This window comes from Peromyscus californicus, unplaced genomic scaffold (genome assembly GCF_007827085.1).
Source record: "Peromyscus californicus insignis strain IS unplaced genomic scaffold, ASM782708v3 Scaffold_8__1_contigs__length_139910024, whole genome shotgun sequence".
In the NCBI taxonomy this organism is placed as follows: Eukaryota; Metazoa; Chordata; class Mammalia; order Rodentia; family Cricetidae; genus Peromyscus; species Peromyscus californicus.
In genome coordinates this window covers 104,786,021-104,792,020 of record NW_026294606.1, presented here as the reverse complement: position 1 = coordinate 104,792,020, position 6,000 = coordinate 104,786,021, and positions in this window count along the sequence as shown.

Sequence of the window (6,000 nt, the reverse complement as noted above, 5' to 3'; positions counted from 1 at the left end):
TTATTGATCTACATTTGTTAGTCCAATGTCTGCCTTTGCCACACCATCTGCATGATCCAGAAGGGAGGGGCATTCTGTTGGGATTATTCCTTGAAAAAACATTATTTCTAGGAATTCCCTGTTTTTAGTCCCTTTTTAGGTGAAACATTTGACATTAGTATTTTTCTTCAAACCTCTGGGAATCACCGCTTCTAACCAAGCATCATCATGGTCATGAGATTCAATATTGATTGTATCTTAGATCCATTCCTCCAAGGGTTGCTGATCTTGCCTTTAATGGCCTAATTACCTTTTTGCATTGTGCATTAGCATTTTCAAAAGCCAGAGATTCAATTATTATTTGTCTAGCTTCTGAATTTGGTATCATTCTATTTACTGCTGAAATCAGTCTTTGTAAGAAATCAGTGGCTTTTGGGCCTTGTATAACTTTAGTAAATGACTCAATTTTCTTTCCTACTTCTTCAATTCTGTCCCAAGCATTCAAGGCTACCGTGTGGCATAAAGCCAGGGTGTGGTCATCATATAAAGATTGTCTTTGTATATCAGCATAATTGCCCTCCCCAAGAAGTTGGTCTTGGCAAATTTCAATACCTCTATCCCTACTTTGTTGTTCAATGGTCTTAGCTTCATCTTTCCACCAGGTCCTCCATTGTAATTGGGGACCAGCCTCTAAGACTGCTGTAACCAAATCTCTCCTGTCTTGAGGGATAATTCTATTACAAGTTGACCATGAATTTGACATCTGCTTCACAAATGGTGAGTGCATGCCATATGAGACTATTGCTTCTTTGAATTTCCTCAAATCTAACATTTGCACAGGAGTCCATTCAGCTCTTATACAGTCTTGTCAATACCTATCATTTGGCAGTTCCTGTAAGGTTACTGGATAAATTAAGGTTGGCTGTTTGAAAGACTTAGGTTGTTTCTCTGTAACCTTATAATGCAATGCTGGGATTGGTCCTCCTTTAAATTCCTCTGTCTGTGTCTGAATATCTCTATGATCTGTTTTAATAAGTTTTTCTAAGACTTGTATCTTGGCACTCATATCAAGCAACTTGGCACTCATATAAACCAACTTTCAAGAATGATCAAACCAATAATGTTTATAATTAACATTATGTCCTCTCATTTAATTGTTCCATTTTCAGACCATCTAGTATATTATCAAACAGAGACCAAACTCCTTCCATTGTAATAGGGTTTCCTATTTTTTTATTTTTATTTTTTGTTGTTGTTTTGTTTTGTTTTTTGAGACAAGGTTTTTCTGTGTCGTTTTGGTGCCTGTCCTGGATCTCGCTCAGTAGACCAGGATGGTCTCGAACTCACAGAGATCTGCCTAGCTCTGCCTCCTGAGTGCTGGGATTAAAGGCATGTGCCGCCACTGCCTGGCCTATTTTATTTTTAATGTGGGGAAAAAAAACTCTCTTTTAACTAATTTCTCCCTTTAAGAAATCCCAGTTGACTCACCAAATCTTCCAACAATAACGATTCAGATGATGATGTGGTGGCAGCCCAAGGAGGGGTCCCAGAGAAAGTCATGACCCACCAGAGAGGGGAGAAGCCAAAGAGCCAGCAGTGTGCTGTGGGGGGGGGGGGGGGGGATTGGGAGGGTGGAGGAGGTGGGGACGACACACAGGACACCACATGCGAAAGCAGTTAAGTGTTTGGAGCCCTGAGCCTGAGCCTGAGCTTGAACCTGGGCCTGCGCCTGTGGAGTCAGCTGTCTGCACAGAGGAATGTGTGAAAGCAGCTAACTCCTGTGGTTTTTGGAGCCCCCAAACCTATGGAGTTTACTGCAGAGGGGCTACAACAAAAACTTAACCGGCAAGATAGGGATTCCAAGCCAGGCAGGGTGGAGACTCCCGCCTCATGTAGCAAGTGGCTTTTTTGTGAGTTGGTGCCCCAAAAGTTGAACAACGGATGTTGCACGAATCCTAAATGGTCTTGTAATAAAAACCTGGAGCCAGATATCAGGGTGAAAGCTGAAAGGTCAGAGAAGCAGAGCAAGCCACAGCTACCACCTCTTACCTCACAAAATAATTCAAGGTGCTAATATTCAGGACAGCTGGGCTGGCCTCTGGTAGAAAGGCTCTTAGCTGTTGCATGATGTGACCATCAATAAAATGTAGTCCCTCTGTGTGATGGGGGACTCTATTCTTCACAGGCCACACAAAAGTGTCATGTGTATCAACTTGGAAAAGTCTCAAAAATATATTATTGTAGGTTAAAAAGTGAGTTATTAGTCAGGCATGGTGGCACACGCCTTTAATCCTAGGACTCTGGAGGCAGAGGCAGGCAGATCTCTGTGAGTTCCAGGCCAGCCTGGTCTACAAAGTAAGTTCTAGGATATTCGGGACTACGTAGAGAGACCCTGCCTCAAAAAGCCAAAAAAAAAAACAACAAAAAAAAATGTGAAATACAGAGCCTGAACGGGCCATCTTCTGTAACCAGGCAAGGCTTCCAGTAGGGTGCTTGGGACACCAACCCAGCCACAAAACCTTCGACCTACAATTTGAACTGCCTGCAAGATGTGCTGGGATAATGGTGGTGCAGAACTTCTGGGATTAGCCAACCAATGACGGATCCAACTTGAGGCCCATGACACGAGAGGGAGACCATGCCTGGCACTACCTAGATGGCCAGGAACCAGAGCCTGGTTAGCCCAGAGACCTAAAACAGAACCAAACATAACTAGACCAAAAAAAAAGTCAATAAAATGATTCCTAATGATATTCTGCTATGCTCATAGACCAGAGCCTAGCCCAGTCATCAGAGAGGCTTCTGCCAGCAGCTGATGGGAGCAGATGCAGAGACCCACAGCCAAACACTAGGTGGAGCTCAGGGAACCCTGCGGAAGAGGGGGAGGAAGGATTGTAGGAGCCAGAGGGGTCGAGAACACCACAAAAATCCACTAAGCAGGGCTCATAGGGGTTCACAGAGACTGAAGCAGCAACCACGGAGCCCGCGTGGGACTGACCTAAGGCACTCTGCATGTATGTTACAGTTGTGTAGCTTGGTGTTCTTGTCTGACTCCTAACAGTGAGAGCAGAGGGTGTCTCTGACTCTTTTGTCTACTCCTGGGACCCTTTTCCTCCCACTGGGTTGCCTCATCCAGCCTTGATATGAGGATATGACCTAGTCTTATTGTTACTTGTTATGCCCTGTTTGGTTAATATCCCTGGGAGGCCTGCTCTTTTATGAAGGGGAATAGAGAAAGAGTGGATCTGGGAGAGAGGGGAGGTGTTGCGGGGGAATTGGGGGGAGTGGAGGGAGGGGAAACTGCAGTCGGGATGTAATACATGGGAGAAGAATAAATAGATAAATAAATAAGCCAAAAAAAGTGAGTCATAATGTGTCATAACTGTTCCTGAACTGGAATAATCCCAGCACTTGGGAGGTAGAGGCAGGAGGATCAGAAGTTCAAGGTTTTTCCTGACTGTGAAGTGAGTGAGCAGCTGGCCTACCTTAAAAAAATGAAACAAAACGAAACTGCTTTCAAGGAACAGGAAGGGCATTGTGATAGTTAATGTTGATTTTCAGTTTGACAGGATCTGCAGTCCGGAAGGAAGAAAGCCTCTGGGCACACCTGTGAGAGAATATTGAGATTAGGTTCACAGAGGCGGAAGACCCGCCCCCTTCTTTTTGAGGGAATGCCCTGGGCTAAGGAAGGTTTCAGACTAAGAAGGAAGACAAAGCTGAACGTCCGGGTTCATTTCTGTGTCCTGGGTGTGGATGCAATGTGACGGCTACCTCAGCCCCTGCCTTCCAGGCCTGACTGGACTATTGGGTCTTCAAGCTGTGAAACAAAACGCACACTTTCTCCCTAAGGTGCCTGTGTGAGAGGATTTTGTCACAGTAGCAGTAAAGTAATTAAGACAGACACACTAACTATTTAGAATCTTGCCTGTGTGCTCTCTTTGGTTCTTGACTGGCCTCAAACTTCCTGTGTAGCAGAGGCTGTCCGTGAACTTCTGATCCTCCTGTCTCAACCTCCCAAATGCTGGGATTGCAAACGTGTGCGACCGTGTTCCGCTAGAGAGAACCTGCCTCTTTGAGGAAAAGGAGGGGGCACCACTCAGTTTCTGAGCCACTGTGCCTTATTTTTATCATGAAAATAGTTGTGTCATTCACTTATCCACTCATTTTCATTGTTTGTTGTTTGTGTTGAGTCTGACTCTGTAGGCCAAAGCAGCCTAAAACACTTCACATGTACAACAATTCTGTCTCTACCCGCTTAGCAGAACTGGCCCCGCTCCTTGCTGCCTGCTGTAGTGGGTGAGCTGGCCAGGGCAGTGCTGGAGAGCTCACCCAGGTGGGGAAGATGAGGGAGAGCTGGCAGGCTGACCGGTCCAGCTACCACCCGGGCCCAGAACCAGGCCTCCCACCCCAACATCCACTTGTCCTCTGTAAGCCGCTGGAGCGTGCGAAGGGGCCAGATCCGCAGATCCAAAGCTGCAGGCTCTCCACGACACAAGGCAACAGCAGGCCATCCAGGAGTCCCTCCCAGTGAGGGTCCAGCATCTATGGTGTGGCACAAGCCAGACGCCTCAAACCAGAGGTGATTGTAGCAATGAACACCTGCAAGTAAAGATGTGCGGACTAAAGGGTGTGCCGGGTGACTCTGTGTGTCACACTACAGCTTCCATGCCAAGACTTCTTGTTTGTTTTTCTTTAAAATTTTATTTTACTTTGGGGGTGGGGGTGTTGCAAGGGCAGAGGGCAGATATGAAGGGACAGGAAGATGAACGGGATCAAAACGCATGATGTAAAATCCACAAAGAATCAACAAAAAGTTTAAAAAAAAACCTGACAGGGTCTGGGGAAATGGCTCAGTTGGTAGAGTGCTTGGCTGGGCAGCCTAGGAGAACATAAGTTCCAACCCCCAGCACCCACATAAAAGTGGGTTGCAGGTACATGCACTTGTAATCCCTGAACCACTGAATCTGAATCCCTGAATCCACATGCACTGAATCCACTGAAATGGGTGGATCCCCAGAGCTTGCTGGCTAACTGCGTCTGTGAGTTCCAGATTCAGTGAGAGACTGTCTTAAAAAATAAAGCAGAAAGTGGCCGGGCGGTGGTGGCGCACACCTTTAATCCCAACACTCGGGAGGCAGAGACAGGCGGATCTCTGTGAGTTCGAGGCCAGCCTGGGCTACCAAGTGAGTTCCAGGAAAGGCGCAAAGCTACACAGAGAAACCCTGTCTCGGAAAAAAAACAAAAAACAAAAAACAAAAAAAAAACAAAAAGCAGAAATTGACTGAGGAAGGTATCAGCGTCCAGCCTACCCACCACCACCACCACCAACAACAACAACCACCCAGTCCATGAATCCTTCCTTTTCTCCAGCATCAGCCTGGAGACCTGCCCTACACTAACCCTCATCTCTCTGTCTGCAGGCAGGCAGGCTGGTGGAGCCAGGTGAACATGTTGCACCTGGCTCTGAGATCTCCTGCCTCTAGCATCCAGGGCCCACCTCTGCCCTCAGGTGGCTACATTCTTGCCAAGGCTTTTAGATCTCAGGCTTTGATCCTTAAAACGTTTCCAGAGCATCAATGCATTAGTTTCACCCACGTGACAAGATGGGGCTTCCCCCAGCTGTAAGGAGACCCGGGCCCTCAGGCTAACTGCAGAAGATGGCTGGGGTAAGTGTTTATACAGGTGGGCTGCTACAGAGGTGCTTGCCGGAGGCCATTTCCTTCCCTGGCAGATGCGGAATGGAGGGCTTTATCAGACCTTTAAATTTTTAAAGACTTTTGCTGGGGATGTTTTTGTCTTGCTGTCACCCTTTTATCAAGGGGGTAGCTTTGGTGTCCTAACCATTGTGCGTGAGGGTGTGAAAGCCAACTCCTACAAGCCCTACAAAATGCAGATTAGTGGAGCAGAGGGGGGCAATGGGAGCCCGAGACTGTTAGCACCTCTGCAGAGATGTTCTGGAGTCTTCTGTTAGTCCCTTTCCTGCCCTGGAGGTTGTCCTTTCTGGCTTGGATCAATTGATTC